Source organism: Mus musculus, chromosome 8 (assembly GCF_000001635.26).
Source record: "Mus musculus strain C57BL/6J chromosome 8, GRCm38.p6 C57BL/6J".
NCBI lineage: Eukaryota > Metazoa > Chordata > Mammalia > Rodentia > Muridae > Mus > Mus musculus.
The window spans coordinates 110,689,832-110,706,135 of NC_000074.6; the positions used below are offsets into that span (position 1 = coordinate 110,689,832).

General features: G+C 50.6%; 1 protein-coding gene across 6 annotated transcripts in view; it reads left to right on the top strand.

Annotated features, from left to right (window-relative positions):
- Vac14 (Vac14 homolog (S. cerevisiae)) overlaps positions 1–16,304 on the top strand; it is a 101,870-nt gene that overhangs the window by 71,303 nt on the left and 14,263 nt on the right. Inside the window, exon 15 of one of the 6 annotated variants that reach the window (XR_003947269.1) lies at positions 6,885–7,107. The exons of the other annotated variants lie outside the window; for them this stretch is intronic. The gene's annotated coding sequence lies outside the window, so the exon portion shown is untranslated. The remainder of the gene's footprint in view (positions 1–6,884; positions 7,108–16,304) is intronic. 6 annotated transcript variants of the gene reach the window in all.

Here is a 16,304-nt window from a genome sequence, read left to right on the forward strand (position 1 = left end):
ATGGACTTAGAAATTCTCTGGGTCTGTTTAGACGTTGCCTAAGTATACCAGGAAACTTACAGAGTTTTGACATTGATAACACAGATAGCTTGGTGAATTAGCAACCAGCTAAAAGTATACTCTTATATAGAACCTTTTAAAAAAAAATTAACAGCAGGTTTGGAGTTGGCCGCCGGAAGCCATGTTGCATCCTTCTGCCTTCCTCTGCATGAGAGCCTGAACAGATAAGTGGGGTCCTTAGTTTCCAAGTGCTTGTAAACTCTTGGAAAGACAGGTCCGGATACATCCTGTCCATTGTGTGGTGTGTTCCTTAAGATGCCTTCCTTTGCTCCTGCTATCAGGACTGCACACATTTCCTGGGGCTGCCTTTGAGATCCTTATGAAGCTCGCTCTTCTCGTCCTTCTCATGATTGTTCTTAGCTCTTAGGGTTATCACAGAGCCCCCTACGCCGTGAGTGTGTGTGTGTGTGAGAGAGAGAGAGAGAGAGAGAGAGAGAGAGAGAGAGACCGAGAGAGACCGAGAGAGAGAGACCTCTAGACCAGCTGCCTCTGCAGAAAAGGAGAGGCCCCATCTTAGAATATAAGTGACGATAGCCCTTGAAAGGGCTTGGCCTGGGGGAACTGCCGTGCCAGACCCTGTGGAGACAGTGGCCATAGAAGGCAGTCCACAGGGAGGGTCAGGCCAAGTGCCTCTTCATAATGCAAGGTGAGAAAACCCACCAAAGAGGTCCTTGGAATCTGAAGTGGACAATGGAACTTTCTGTAGAGTTGACTGCCTCAGCCCTGAGGACATTGTAGGCTTTGGTCTGTTATTACTGTCAGCATCTTATTTTAATGTCCCTGTGACAGTAAGACATTGACCCCACTTCCTTCACTCTCAGACTTTGAGTATGATCTGCAGGAGTATAAACCCCAGAGCTGAGGTTTCTTCCGAGATGTGGGAACTTGTGTACAAGAAAGGGAAAGTGATTGTCAGGATAACGAGCGGGATATCTGCATGCACCAGCCATGAACACTCGCAGGCAAGCTTAAAGACTGTGCTGCCTCAGTGCTCTTCCAAGGAGGCACACATGGAGGGAGCCAGGTAGTTCCTGTTGTTCCTCCCTGAGAAGTGTAGTGGCTCTCCCACATGGTAAGCAAAGCGGGTCTGAAAGCCCACACCTCACCATTTCCACACCAGGACCAGACTCCATATCAGCTGGATTGGTTCCCCTTTTCACAGAGCAGAGGCTTCTTGGAGAATGGCTGACAGTGACCTTTGGTGGGCCTGACCTGGAGGAACCATGGCACTGAACTCCACCAGGATCCTGGGAGGATCTTAACTCTTTTCAAAAGCAACTGTGCTCTCTGCCCTGGTAGCATCTCCCTTTCATTCAGGTTGTCAGCCCATAGAGCATCCACATAAAGACCTCCTGACATGACATCTTCAGATTCTTCATTATCTTGCTTGGCTCTATTAGCTGCCATCCTTTCAGGCAGAAATAAATGCTCAGTTGATCTATGTGTCTTTCCCAGTCTGTCTTCTAGACCCCTGGCCATCCACACTGCCCCATCCCACTCCCTGTCTCGAGGGAACACATCTCACATCTTCCCACATCATTTATCTTCCCCTGGCTTATCAGTTAGTTGAGCCCTCCACATTGGCCCCTCTCTCTCTTTTTTTTTTAAGATTTATTTATTTATTTTATGTATATGATTACATTGTAGCTGTACAGATACTGTTGTAAGCCTTCATGTGGTTGTTGGGAATTGAATTTAGGACCTCTGCTCACTCCAGTCAACTCCACCTGCTCAGTCCCTGCTCCCTCCTGCCCAAAGATGTATTTATAATTATTAATAAATACACTGTAGCTGTGTTCTGATACATCAAAAAAGGGTGTCAGATCTCATTACCAGTGGTTGTGAGCCACCATGTGGTTGCTGGGATTTGAACTCAGGACCTTCAGAAGAGCAGTCAGTGCTCTTACCCACTGAGCCATCTCACCAGCCCTGGCCCCTCTCTTTTTGAGGTAGATTCAAGGAGAGTTAGGTCAGCTCTTGTTTTTGTTTTCTAGGTTCCCATCAATTACATGTGAGGTGTGCTTTGAGCCTGGGCTCTCACTCCTACTTTGCAGATGCTGCCTTTTCAAGAGCAAAGTGTTTGTCTCTTTCTCCACACCCTCCAAAAGGGCTCTGCACCCCGAGCCCAGCCACAGGCACATCCAGAGCTCCATGCACACGTGTGTCTGCTTTGCTTCAGCCTTGTTATTGGTAAATCCGTGCCCTTGGGCAGGTTCTCCTTATGCTAGACCACTGTATACCTAGCCAGTCCTGAGAATGCCCAGCACTCTGGCTGCCCCAAAGAATAGGATTTGGAGACTCCATCCTATGCCAAGAAATTCCAACTTGATTTCAGCTTGATTTTGCTATTTCTGGTAAAGCCACCTCCTTTTCTTAACCATACTTTTGCCTCAGTTTCATGGGTTGGTCTTTCTTCCCTCTCCTGCCTGCATTACAGCCTTCCCTCCCTCTATTCTATGATGCCTTTTGTGAGTATAATTTTTTTTACATTTTTTAATTAGGTATTTTCTTCATTTACATTCAAATGCTATCCCAAAAGTCCCCCATACCCTCCCCACCTCCTCTACCCACCCACTCCCACTTCTTGGCCCTGGTGTTCCCCTGTCCTGAGGCATATAAAGTTTGCAAGACCAAGGGGCCTCTCTTCCCAATGATGGCCGACTAGGCCATCTTCTGTTACATATACAGCTAGAGACACGAGCTCTGGGGGTTCTGGTTAGTTCATATTGTTGTTCCAACTATAGGGTTGCAGACCCCTTTAGCTCCTTGGGTACTTTCTCTAGCTCCTCTATTGGGGGCCCTGTGTTCCATCCAATAGCTGACTGTGAGCATCCACTTCTGTGTTTGCCAGGCACTGGCATTGCCTCACAAGAGACAGCTATATCTGGGTCCTTACAGGTGAGTATAAATGTTAAGACAAACATACCACTAAAAAGTACAGGAGCCAGACATGTGACACATGGCTGTAATGTGGTACTTAGGAGGCTGACAGGAGGATTTTGAGTTCAAGGCCAACCTGGGCTACATAGAGACACAAAAGTCTCAAACACAAAAGTATATAAATGAGGAGAGTGTTGTGGCTTAGCTAATTTTCACTAACTGTCCTGTGCATGGCATTAGCATTGAAATGAGAAATAGAACCCTCTAGCACTGACCAGTCCTTTCATGTGTTTCACAAGTATCTACCTCCCTGCTCTCCCCCAAGTAGCCCCTCCCAACCTCCTGGAGGTTCTAACCATCACTTACAGTTTGTATTCTCTTAGAAAGCCTGGCTTCTTTTGGTCATACTGGCTTCTTTTTGTGCGGTACCTGTTGGCTATAGCAGTTGTTCACTTTTCCATAAGCATGTCTTATGTCTTTTGGGGTACACACACACACACATACTTCTTGTTAGGTTTACACCTAGAAATAGTGGGACTGCACATGGACATCCATTCACATGCTCCCTCCCTCCTTCCCTACCTCCCTCCCTCTCTATCCCTCTATATATATCTTATCTATCTCTATCCCTCCCTTTCCCTCTCTCTCTCCCTCATATACACATACAATGGTAATAAAAAAGATTTTTGAAAAATAAAAAGACGGCCAGAAGATAGCTAGGCAGGTAAAGGTGTTTGCTATAGAAACCAGGTGATCTGAGTTCAATCTCTGAAAGCCACAGAAAGGTAGACTTTCATACATGTGCCGTGGCACATGCGCTCACACATATACACACACAATAATAATAAAGGCATGGGGTACAGTGGTACACACCTGTAATCCCACTCAGGAGACTGACAGAAGAGGATCATGAGTTCAAAGACAACCTGGCTACAAAGAAAAACTATAGCCCCACCCCTAAACATTTTTCTAAATAAAGTTAGTGTGCAAGTAGGAACAAAGTTGGCTTATTAAAAGCCTCAAAGACTAGAGTCACATCCTAGCCCCAGAACTGGGTCTGCCTCCCATCTTCACAGCTGGCTCATCTTCCTCCTGTCAGGCACCAGCTGCATGGCAGAATGGTTCACTCCTATCCTCTCAGTACCAAAGCCATCAGCAACTGTCCTAGGCTTGAGTTCCATCAGACCAATGTGACCAGAGAACGTCAGAACCTTACTATCCTGGCAGGTTCCTTTGCCCACCCTTGGGTGTAGGAGGCTGTGTGACCATCCTGGGCACAGGTGAGGAGCTCTTTATGAAACCAGAATCTAAAACAGTAGACCCTGAGGAGGCTTCCCCAACAGACCCCGTGATCTAGATTCAAATGCCAACTTTAGGGGAGTAGAAGCAAGACCACCATGGTACTGGCTGGAAGGGCTTTCCCTTACTCCCAACAGCTATGCTTGAATACCCCTCCAAGAGAGCAAAGTGGAGCAAAGCAATGTGTAGGACCCAGAGACACCCCCACCCCACGCCAAGCAGGCACAGCATGGGAGGAGGTAGCCAGGGCCTGTGGGCAGCACACATGCAAGGCTGGTGCCTCCCTTTTCCTAGCAGCTCTACACCCGGAGAGACGGAGGAACTGGTCCTAGCAGTCAAGTCCCAAGCAGCAGCCAGAGAGTCCTAAAAGGTCAACTGGGTTCTTGTTTGTAAATCTGTGTGTGTGCAAGTGCATGCATCCCATGGTGTCTGTGGAGGTCAGAGGTCAACCCTGGGTATCAGTCCTTGCTTTCCACCGTGCTTCTTAAGCCAAGCTGACTGACATGTGAGCTTCTGGGGATTCTCCTGTCTCCGTTTTTCTCTCTCACCATAGGAGGGCTGAGATTACAGTTATATTTTAAGTAACCAATTACCTGTGCTGCCTTTGTGTAGTAGCTGGGATGGACGCACACAGCCCATAGTCCCAAGAAAGATGTGTGCAGCATCCAGGGAGTCAGAGAGCCTGGAGCGTTGAAGAGTGCAAACCTAGCTGGAGGCCGGATCAGAGATTCCCTTAGTGTAGCAGTATGTTCTGTGAATACCCCAGGCCCCAGACCAACTCTGAACTGTAGTGCCTGCCTGCTCCAAGGTAGCCCTATAGCATAGGTAGACAAGCGGCAAGAAAGAAGTGCCATCCAGTGTGTGATCCTTCTCTGGTACAGAGGTGGTGACAGGGTGCGCAATTTCAGGCCAGTAGGAAAAGGGTGCCCCACAGCTTCCACAAAGCCAGGAAGCTGTGACCTGGATCTGATGTTTTCTCAAAGCATAAAAGTGCCCTAGTTTCTCTCTTCAGGCTTCGGTGAAGCTGTGCCAAGATTGGCTTTTAAAGGCTGCCTGAAATGTGGTTTGGAGCCAAAAATCTATAGAGCCAGTGCATTTGTGACCTTGTTGAAAGTGCTTACTGGGGAGAATCTAGGAACGTGATGGTGGGGCATTGCTTTAATAAATTTAAAGGAAAATCATTTGGTCCAAACCCACTCCCATTCCTATCCCCACCTCCTATCCCACCTGACTATTGACTCCAGCCCCCCAGCAGCCATGTCTCTCATTCATCTACACCCTTCCCCCACCTCTAATCCCTCACCACCCCCCATGCATCAGTAATGAAAAATACCAAGTGGGTAAAAATAAGGAGCCCTGCGATAGCCCTGGAAATTAGGCCACAGCTGTCAAGCCAGGCAAGAGCCCTCGATCTGAGAAGGAAGCTGCTGGGAGCAGGTGTCATCGGCTCCCCAGCTATGAGGGTGGATGAGAATCTACCTGGTGTACAGTACTGGGCGGGGTGAGGCGGCTGCTGCTAGCCCACAAAGCACCAAGCAGCCATTCATCACTTAGCAAGCCTGCCTGGGTACTCACTGTGTCAGGCCTGGTGCCCACAGCAGTGAGCAGCTAGGCCCTGCCCAGCAGGGTTCGTCATGGTCACAAGCAGTAGCATCACAGCATGATAGTGCTATGTGGGAACAGATGGGGTGGGGGTAGGGTGCCCAGGGGGTGGAAGAACCCAGGAAAACTTCCAGAAAAAAACTTTGTCTAAGCTGAGGCATGAAAGGTTGGTTAAGCCCAGTGGGAGTGGGAGAGCAGAGTGCTTCTGACCCTGCTCCGAGTCCACGGGCTGAAAGACTGAGAGGGGCAGGGACCCAGAAGTGAAGGGGAACACAGGCTGCCTGCTTCACAGGTGATTCTGCAGTACCCAGTGAGCCACTAAAGGGCCAGAGCTGGCTCATGGGGTGCCTGAGTCCCCAGGAGAACCTGTCTTGTCACAGCCGCTCTGAGTTACAGGTATGCATGAGGTGAAATGAAAACTTGGCTCATCCACGCTTCTAGAACTTCCAGTGGATCAGAAGGCATATGGGGCCCAGAGCCTGCCCAGAGAAAGTGGAAAGAAATCGAGGGACTCACTCATCCACAGTGACAGCTGTAGCCTTTCACCCCACTCCTGCTGCTATGGTCAGAAAACTCCAGAGGTTATTCAGGAAGGTGACGCAGCCAGCTTGCTTGACAAGAAATCTTGCTGCACTGTAGCCAGTTCTGTGCTCTTGGGAGAGGCAATGTAACCAGATCATATGAACTAAGTTATAGACCTATGTGCCCCTGTCAAGTGACTGACTGTTCAGGGATGCTGCTTCCCTCAGTTCTCTTCAGATCCCTCTGAATTTAGACTTTCTTCACCCAGTCATCTCTCCTGAGGAGGCCCATTTCCTTCCTCTGCCATGGGCTGAGCCCTTCCTTGCCTGCCTCTCCTTTCCTGAAGGAGACCCCTCCCTCCCTCCTGTCTCTGTCGGAAGCCTGGCCCTCACAGTTGGCAAGTCCCAGAGTCCCCTTCCTCCCACCTGTCCTTGAAGCCTGTGTGGCTGCCCCAAGTCAGACTGCTTCTGATCCCCGGGAGTATGGAAATTGACTTCTTGCACCTTCTGGACCCTCCACAGGAAAGCCTGTCTATCCTGTCCCTGGGGGAAGCCCAAGGAAGAGAAATGACTGCCCTCCATTCTGTCTCATTCTCATCATCAGCTCTGTGTAATGTACAAAGCAAAGCTGCCACCTGAAGCCCAGCCCCTCAGAACAGTGGAACAGCCCAGGGTCACAGCCAGAGAGAGGCCTGTGGGACAGCTGTCAAGTGTTCCCTGTCTCTGTAGTTAAAGCTCTGGGAAGGTAGGTCACAGCCTGTCTCATTCCTGTGGTGTTCTGAGAACCGTCTTAGGGTTTTCACAGTGTATAACTAGGCTGCTGACCAGTGTCCAGCTAAGGAAAGACAGACATTAAAGATGTAGCCATAGGTTGAGCAAAAAGATGAGAGGCAACTCTGTCTAACCCATGGTTTGTGACCTTAGTGAACTGCCTCCCTCAGGTGTCACTAAGTGTGACCTCGTGATTATCCTGCCTGCCAACCATTCTTGGTTACCCTTGACTTGACTCTTAGCAACCCCCTCAAAAAGGACATCTGGATGGGCAACCCAAGACCCCTGAGGCTTAATATTAGAGGAAATTGAACAAGACAAAAGCACTATTAAGTTTTTCACAGTTGTTTATTATGTTCATATACTATATATGTTAGGCATGGGGTGTAGAGGTCAGAGAACAGCTACAGGAATCAGTTCTCCGCCTCCACTGTGTAAGTCCAGGAGACAGATCTCAGGTTGTCAGTTCAGGCAATGAGCACCCCACCTGCTGAGCCCTCTCACCAGCCCAAAAATGGTATTTAAATAGCACCCATAAGGGGAACCTGCCAGGCCAAGCTCTGACTGCATTTAAGCATCACACATGGTACCAACCAGGACATTTGTGTGAGGCCGGGTGAGTGCTCCAAGTGAAGAGGGGGCTTCAGCTCCATTGATGAAACTGTGTCACTTGTTAAATTCTATTTCAGGAGAAAGCTTCCCCTATAGTAGCTCTCTTGCCTCCATGAGGAGCCCAGCCTTTTTTCCCACTCGTATTATGCTAATCACTCCTTGCAAACAGGCAGACTTTGTAGGAGGTTTGCCTGGTTTTAGATGAAACATACGCCTTTGAAGCAAAGAGCCACAGTAGCTAAAAATACCATTTCCCGGCTGTTGATCCTCTCATTTGTAAAATGCATGTTTCCATTGTTAAATGTGCAGCCGTCCCTATGCCCTGCCTTCACTGCCACCATGTCTCCCAGCCAGGGTCCTGCCATCCACTGATGAGGTACCACCTTCCCTGAGTCTTGCTCTACGGCTTCTCCCCTGCCTACTACCACACTAGCCTTCAAACTCATGCCTTGTAAGACCTCTACCACTAAACTGTCTTCATTTTACAAGTTCTCCCTAAGTTGCCTGAGCTAGCTTTGAACTATGGATCCCAGGCAGCCTTGAACTTATTAGACATGGCCCTGAACTCTAAGCTGGAGCACAGTGGTTTGGGGCCAGAGGAGCTCTTCTCTGCAAAGGCCAGAACATGTGGGTGTTAAAATCCTTCATTTCTTGGTGTGTGGATGACTGGTCTCTGCTCAAGTGTGTTACCATGGGATCCTGAGGGGAGGAGGGTCACTGACACAAGCCCTGCTCACAGGGAGCCTGAGCTGCAGCCATGTCCTAGGACAGATGCACCCTCCAGGGTGACTCTCAAGGACACCTCGTGACTAAGGCTCTTCCTTATTTTTATGCATTTAATCCAGTGAAGGTTTCCTGGGAAAGAAAGATTTGTACCAAAGCCTACTTCATATATCTTAAAATTCCCTGAAAAGATGATCACAGAAGGAATATTTACAGCCTTCTGGGTTAGTAGTAAGAAGGGGTACAAAACAAAACCTCTTTCTGTTTGCCTCCAGACACCTAGTTCTCCCTGTGCCGTCTTCTCTCACCATATCTGCCCTGTAGACCCTGAACTTGTTACCGTTTTTCAGAAAGCTCTGCAGTGCTGCTGCTCTGATGTTTGTTCTTTGATGCCAGGAGTGGGTAGTAGCATTTAACTTCCTCTTCTGTTTCCCACTGCTTAGCTCAGTGCTCTTTAAGTGGACACTTGTAAAGAGCCACAGAAAGCCATCTCAGTTCATAAAATCTCAATAAAGATGTGAAGACCAGACATGCTCTGGTTGTTTCAGCTCCTGAACGAAGCACTGTCATCGTCTGTGAATGTCAGATGCAGTCAGAAAGGCAGGAGTAGCATATGCCAGTGCAGTGGCTGGTAGCTGCTCTTCATCCTCCAGGAAAGCTGATGCCTAAGGAGGAGAGACTAGTCACTAGGCTGCCAGAGGAAGCTGCTGTCTGAGATGAGGATGCCAGGGAGAGTCCTGGGTCTCTTTTTCCTTCTTTGTGAATAGAGAAAGTTAGGACTATACACAGCAGGCAGAGACCAGCAGGGAAGAGAAGGGTATAATACAGGCAGAAATGAAGACAAAGGATCTAGGGAGGTAAAGGTGGAGCCTTCTGCCCAAATCTCAAGTCAGAGCCCAGACTCTATAGCTGCACAGCTCCTGAAGGTGCTGGTAAATTCTCTCCCATATTCTCCCAAGGTGTCATTGCCAGGGCCTGGAGCAGCCACCCTAATGGGCAGGTTGGACAGGACCTCTCAGGCCTGTGCTGGAAGAAGCTTGGGAAGGTAAAACACTACTCTGCAGAGAAAGGGTCTCAGTGCAGGACCCAACGTCACATACATAGATCCAGGAGCTCCTCAAGTGGGGCGTCTCCCTAACTCTAGGGGAGCCCACATGGATAGGTGAGGTCACTGATGGGGACCTCCAGAAATCAGAATGGCAGGCCCAGGTTAGAACTCTCGGAATACATTGAATCATATGGAGACATTCAGAGCAATTGTCAGGATCCCTGGCCTGGACCCACAGCTACAAGGCCAGTGTTTGAAGGGAAGCGTTGTCACCTCAGGCCATGATCACATGCACACTGGAGCTGCTATACCCACACCAGCTCAGACTGTAGAGCAGAGGAGCCAGGGAAACCCTGCCAAGGGCTCGGTGTCTGGCTGCACACTGCAAGGTAGAAGGAAGGGAGTGCTACCCATCTGTAAACGCTGGGGATCTATAAACAGTAATGGCGAGCCGTCCCTTGGCCTAGAACAAAGGCCTCACTTGGGAATGATTAGATGAAGAAAGAGAAACTGAGCAGAACAATGCGGGAACAGAAATGCTGTTGGGCAAGGGACACCCCAGTCAGTCGTTCAAGGGGATCGTGGCACAGCCCCACTGGGCCCTGGGCACTGCAGTTCCTGCTTCCCAGAGCCTGCTCCTGAGCTTAGAGAGGAAGCGATGCAGATGGAGGGAAGAGCCATCTCTGCCCTGGCTTTCAAGATGTAGGAATGGAGCCCTTAGGTGGAGAAGAGAGGTGGCCTGGTTCTTTCTACTGCTGCCATACACTGTCTGGCCAAACAGAGACCAGATTCTGATCCCGCTGTGGTCCTAGACTTAAGTTTCTTCTGTCCTGTAAGGGTTGGAGCGTGTGTGCTAGGCTGGAGAGTGACAGAGATATATTCAGCAGGAAGGTCTGAGGCCAGAAGCAGCATGCCAGACTGGGTAGCCTCTTCACAGGCAAGCACCTCTGTGGGGAAGGCATAGCATGTTCTCAGGACAAAGTCTTGCTTAAGAAGGTCAGAGCCCAGAGGGCTTCAGAGGGAAAGCAGTTGTGTCAATGGCTCTCGGATAATCACCAAGGAGACTCCAGGGAACTTAGGACTCAGGGTGCCGTTTCCCTGGCAGTACCAGCCCTGGATGCAGAATGGCAACTTTGACCATATCTCCCTGGGGACCAGAAGTTAATATTCTAAAATCCCCCACTCTGGACCTTAGGCAGCAGCTGGCCTGGGACCCCTGACAGAGGTTTCTGGGAACCTGCTGTTGGAGTCACTTCTGTTAACCTCTCCTGTGATCTGAGTTCAAGCCTGGCTGTGAGCTGTGCACACAGTTTCTAGGCCCTGCTCCTTTCCTGGCCCCTGAACACAAGCCATTGCCCCAGCAACTGATGCTAAGTATGGATTCCAAGCCAACATTGCTGCAACTGGATGTGGTCACTGCCACAGGGGAGGTCCTCAGTACAGGGTGGCTCACAGCTACACGGCCTTGGGACTGTGGGGCAGGAGCTTCTGGGAAGCAAGGGCTCAGAAGGCCTCAGTGGGCTGGCAGATTAGTGGTAGAGCTCTTGCCTAGCGTGTCCTGAAATTAATTAGTTAGTTAGTTAGTTAGTTAGTTAGTTAATTAAAAGGGCTCCAGTGGCTCCTACAGCAGAACTATCCTTAGTATCTCCTTGTAAACCAAGTTCCAGGTTGTGCCTTGTGCCATCTGGGCCTGTGGGTTGGCTGTGTAGTGAGGTAGCAGCTGAGAGAACTGGTGCTGGGCAGAATGGCCACCTGGACCTGGATGAGGGTGAGACCTCTGCTCTGTGCCACATCTGTATCCACGTGTAGAAAGGGCAGTGTAGCAGTGACACCTGTGTACATGGAAAAGCATTTTCACACAAAGACTGCCTGATGTCAAGAACATACCAGCTGTCCTTTGTTTATGGCCACTGAGAAAGAAATGGAGGACGCGGCAGAGAAAATGCCCACAGTGGCAGAAGGCAGGAGTTAAGAAGACTGGTCTTCAGGCAGGAGCCAGAGCTGCCCTCATTTCCTCTCCTTGCTCACCAGCCTTGTCCTCTGTGTGCTGCCTCTGTCTTCAACACCAAGGCACTCCCTCAGCCCAGGCCCAGGGTATCTCCCATCTCTCCCTGCCTCAGGCCCCTACTTTGTGACCTGCATCCATCTGTATTCTGAGGGATATCTTTATATAAGAGATAAGGTACTACCTTATCTGGGACAGTAACGCAAACCTAGCTGAATCAGACACCTATGCAGCCTCTGAAAGTATAGCCACCAAAACCAAGTACCTCACAAACTCCCTGAGCACACTCCGGATCCATTTTACCCCTAGGCCCCTGTGCTGGCTGCTTTATGTCAACTTGACATTTTGCAAGTAGGAACCTCGCTTGAGAAAATGCCCCCTGCCAGGTTGGCAAGCCTGTGGTGCATTTTCCTGACTGGTGATTGATGTGGGAGGGCCCAGCTCACCGGGGGCAGTGCCACTCATGAGCTGGTACTTCTAGGTGGTATAAGAAGCAGATTAAACCAGGAACAAGCCAGTAAGTGGTTCTCCTCCATGGCCTCCACATCCCAGCCTCTGGGTAGGTTCCTGCTTTCAGTTCCTGCCCTGAATTCCCTGGTTAGTAACTACAAGCTGTAGGAAAAAATTAACCGTTTCCTGCCTGCGCTGTTTATGGTCATGGCAGTAGAAACTCCAGCTGAGACAGCCTCTCAGCATGGAGCTCCACAGGCAGGCTGAATTCCACACCAGCAAGTATCCTTTCCTTCATTCCAGTCTCCTCCCTTGACTGAGAAATCTGTATGCCCAAGAAGGAGCTAGAACTGATCTTGAAGGGCCAACCACAGCTCTGGGAAGGGATACTAGGAACAGGCTGGTAACACGACAAGAAGAGCGCGAAGCTAACCTAACAAGGAAGCGGATGCTTGAATAAAGCCCAAAGGAGGCTCAGGTAGTACCTGTGGGTGTGCCTTGAAAAGCATTTAATAAATGTGGAAAATAAGACCCAGCAGGTCCCTGGCCATCACAAGATAACTTCTGTTCTGGGGAGCTTTTCCTAGGGCAGAGCCTCCTGAACTCCACCTGGGCTGTGGAAGAAACAGAAGTCACCTCTCCCACTGTTCCCTGTAACTTCAGTGCCTAGAGCAGGCTCAGAGTAAGGACCTGCTGCCTCAGCAAAAGGTCAGCTTCCATGTGACAGCTCCCACCCTCATGAGACCATCCTGGGGTAAGCCCACCCAGGTGTCTATGACAACTCTTCCTCCAGCCTGGCAGGAGCTTCTATTGAACTGAGGGACAAACAGCACGGAGGACAAAAGGCCCCTTTCTTCCTCTCACTTCATCTTCTGTCCCCTTTCCATCAACTCCCAGCAAGACCCAGAAAAACAAGCCCTCATGCTGCTGCCTCCTCCTTCCCCGCCTGAGAAACTTAAGTGTATCAGACACATCAACTGCATTAAACCCGATAGATTTTTAAGGCATGAGTTGGCAGAGTTACCGCGGCTCCCTTTGCCCTGAGGGGCACACTGCCTAGGACTGATGGAAATAAAACAGATTTACAGTTTTCATACTTGGGGAGTGGGGGGAGGGGGGTTGGAAGGGAATGGGGGAGGAGCAGGGAGCACTGGGACTCTAGAGCCTTCTGAACCTCGGCTGAGAGCCCACTCCTCCCACCCAAGCTTCTGGCTTCTGACTAGAAGTCGCTTTCTCTTTAAACTCTGAAGGAACCCAGCTGTTAGGCAGGGAGAGAATAGGCCCTGCTCTCTGGGGATGGCTCTGGCCTCTGCGTTTTCTAGCCTTGCTGCTAGGTTGCACCCAGGTTTGTTGGCTTGGAGACTCTGGAGGAAAGTATCCAGACCCCCCAGTCTCCCTGGCCTCAAGCTATTAAAGGAAGATGAAAATCAGGTAGTGGCCAATGTAGAGAAGAAGCAAGAATCCCCTCCATGTGTGGTTCTGCTGTGGGTGGGAATGAAGGCCCAGAGAAGGAAAGCACTGAACAGGAGGCTGAACTGAAGGGAGAGATGGAGGGCTCTGCCCTGCCCTCGGGTGAGAGCACTGACCCCGGAGCTTGTGCCCTTGCCCATCTTGCAGAGGCAGGCTTGAAGGTATCACTTTGAGCCCAGGTTATCTTTGAGGGCACCTACTAGAGATCTCTGGACCTAGGTGAGAGGCAGAAAGAATCCACAGCCCTGATGCCAGACTATAAAAATAGGCACAAGAACCAAACCAGGCGGTGCTCTGAGCTGGGGATTTCCGCTTAGGTATGAGATGTGCCAAGCAGAGCCGTTCGTAACAGGAAGTACCCAATGAAATTATCTAAAGCCTGGTCCTCGTGTAACAGAGGGAAGGCACTCAGGAGCCAGGACAGGGTTAGGGGAGATCTCCAAGAGCTGGGACATCCTCCTCCACCTGAGACCTGCCAGCTGAAGGTTACTCTGAGTGTTCTGCCTGTCACTGGCCGGCCAGCATGGAGGCAGGTGAGAGTGGGAGCAGGAATGCATGTTATTAATAGCCATTGGGGGAGGCTGTGGTGGAAGGACGGTGGGCGCCCAGCTGCTGTCTCGTTGCTCAGCAGGTTTGTAGTTGAGTGTGTCCCCCACAGGCCAGCTGTCAGCACTCTGCCAGTGGCCATTTTAGTATGGTGACATTGAGACAGTATCTGAGTATATCTGAGTATCTGAGACTCCTGCCTGGAGATCAGTCATCCCCAAACTCCCTTTACCCATCTTGGGTACCCTTCCCTACCTGTGCCCACTCGCCCAGGCTTGGCTCCTGACAATGCCCTGCAGGTTCGCACCTTCTGCCCAGCTGCTGGGAGAACATTGACTGGAGCCTCTCCCTTCCTCCCAGGCAGAGCACCCCACACACACCAAATATCCCTGCTGGAGGTCAGAGGCCAGGCCTGAAGAAGCAGGGTGAGACTGGAGAGAGGTGGACAGCAGTCTGCTTGCCCAGTGATTGGCATAACCCCCTCCCCAGCTGCCCTCAGGTCATATGTCAGTGCCACCACCCCCTCACGCTGTGATAAAACAAATCAGGCCACAGGAACCATGGGGTAGCAACATGCCCTTACAAGACTCAGAGCCAAAGCCAGAAGAATCCAAGAAGGGGCCGACATGAGTGTCTGGAGCATGAGGCCAAGGCACCTGGGAAGGATATGTGACAACACAGAGCAGGAGGGCTCATTTGACCTTGCAACTATGCTAGCTTGTACTGGAAGGATAGACAGGAGTGGGGCCCTTCAGGACATTTCTGACGCCACATGCGGAGTTCAGCTTGCCTGGGAGGACTCTGCAGGAGGAAGGCACACTGGAGGAAAACCACTGTTGCTGCCTGGCTCCTCTCTAGCTCTAGATCAAGCTTTCTCCTGTCTGTCCTAGCCACATAGAGTAACTGATGGCTCTAGAGTCACCCAAGGGCTCAAGGCACTACAAAGCCAGCGAGACCTCTCCCAGCTGCCGTGGGGCAGGATTCCCTAGTGTTGGAGCTAGTGAGTGAGTCCCCGAGGGTAGGGGTGTTGGGGCACCCAAGCTTCCACCAGAGTCCAAGGATGGAGCTTCCCTCAAGTGTTTGACCAAGGTGGTGGTTTAAATGAATATGATAAACAGGCTCACAAGCAGCCAGGCAGGTATGCTACAGCACCTCCATCAGACGCCAGCCCTCCAGAGATCTCTGGACAAAGCAGTATTGTCTCAACTCTGACCGGAAAGTGACAGCCCCTCTCATGGGTCTCAGAGGTGTTCAGTTGCTCCCTTGAAAGCCCTAGAGACTTCCAATGGAGGAGCAGGAAGCAGCCATCACCCACCTAGAGAGCACCCAGAGACACTAAATGGTGAGGGGAAAACCACATCCACAAGGTTCTGGGCTGTGCCTGATAGGCATAGAGCCCCAGTGGGAACCAACAGCCCATTGCCTCCAAGTGAGTTCCTTCCCAAACCACACACACACACACACACACTAGCCATTTACCTCCTGCCATTTCCTAGGTCATAGCCCCACACGAATGGCTTCTTACTGATAGACAGAGACATGGACCCATGTCTGGTTGAGCATAGGAGGCCTCCACACTCCTATTTAGGTTCCCTCCTGCCCCCTCTCTGCCTTGTCCCCAAGCACTTTCCAGGCCATTGTCTCATGATGAATAGCACTTTAATATGGGTATTAAAAAATATGGGCAAATGTGTAATGCTTGCAAGCTGTGTTCCATTATTGGCGCTATGCTTGAGAGCCAAGCAGGCAGCTCAAGCCGGGCTGGGACTCAGCAGAGAAGTGATGACGCAGCAGCCCTGCAAGGCAGCCATCTGCCAGGCCGCCCGTGGGCAGGGACAGGCACACAAGAGGCCGAGTGATGGGGACACACTCAGGGCAGAAAGCTGGGTCCTGCTTCTAAAGTCTCCATTCCCCCTCCCCATCATGTGTGTCACTAGCAGCGTGGGTCCTCCCTTTAGACAACTCTTCTCTGCAAACTGCAAAAAAAAAAAAAAAAACCCACACAGGAAGACCTTGCTCACACTCCATGGCTAGGCACATGGAATCTGTGGCTGTGAGTGCCGTCCTGTGATAGGTTATCCGTCCTCTCCTTCCTAACAGGCGCTACAAGCATCCTGTTCTGCCTTAAAGCTCTCAGTGTCTCAGTGTGTGTTCTGTTCTCTCCTGTGCAGGCTTGCCTCCTGTAGCATTTGCTTCCTAAGTAAAGCACTTTACCATTTGAGCACTGTGGACTACACGAGCTGCTCCTCTTGCCCTGCCCTGCACTGCCCTGTAGGGTCCTGCCTGCCGTCTGTGCCTTTCTGACACAGTGGCTCCA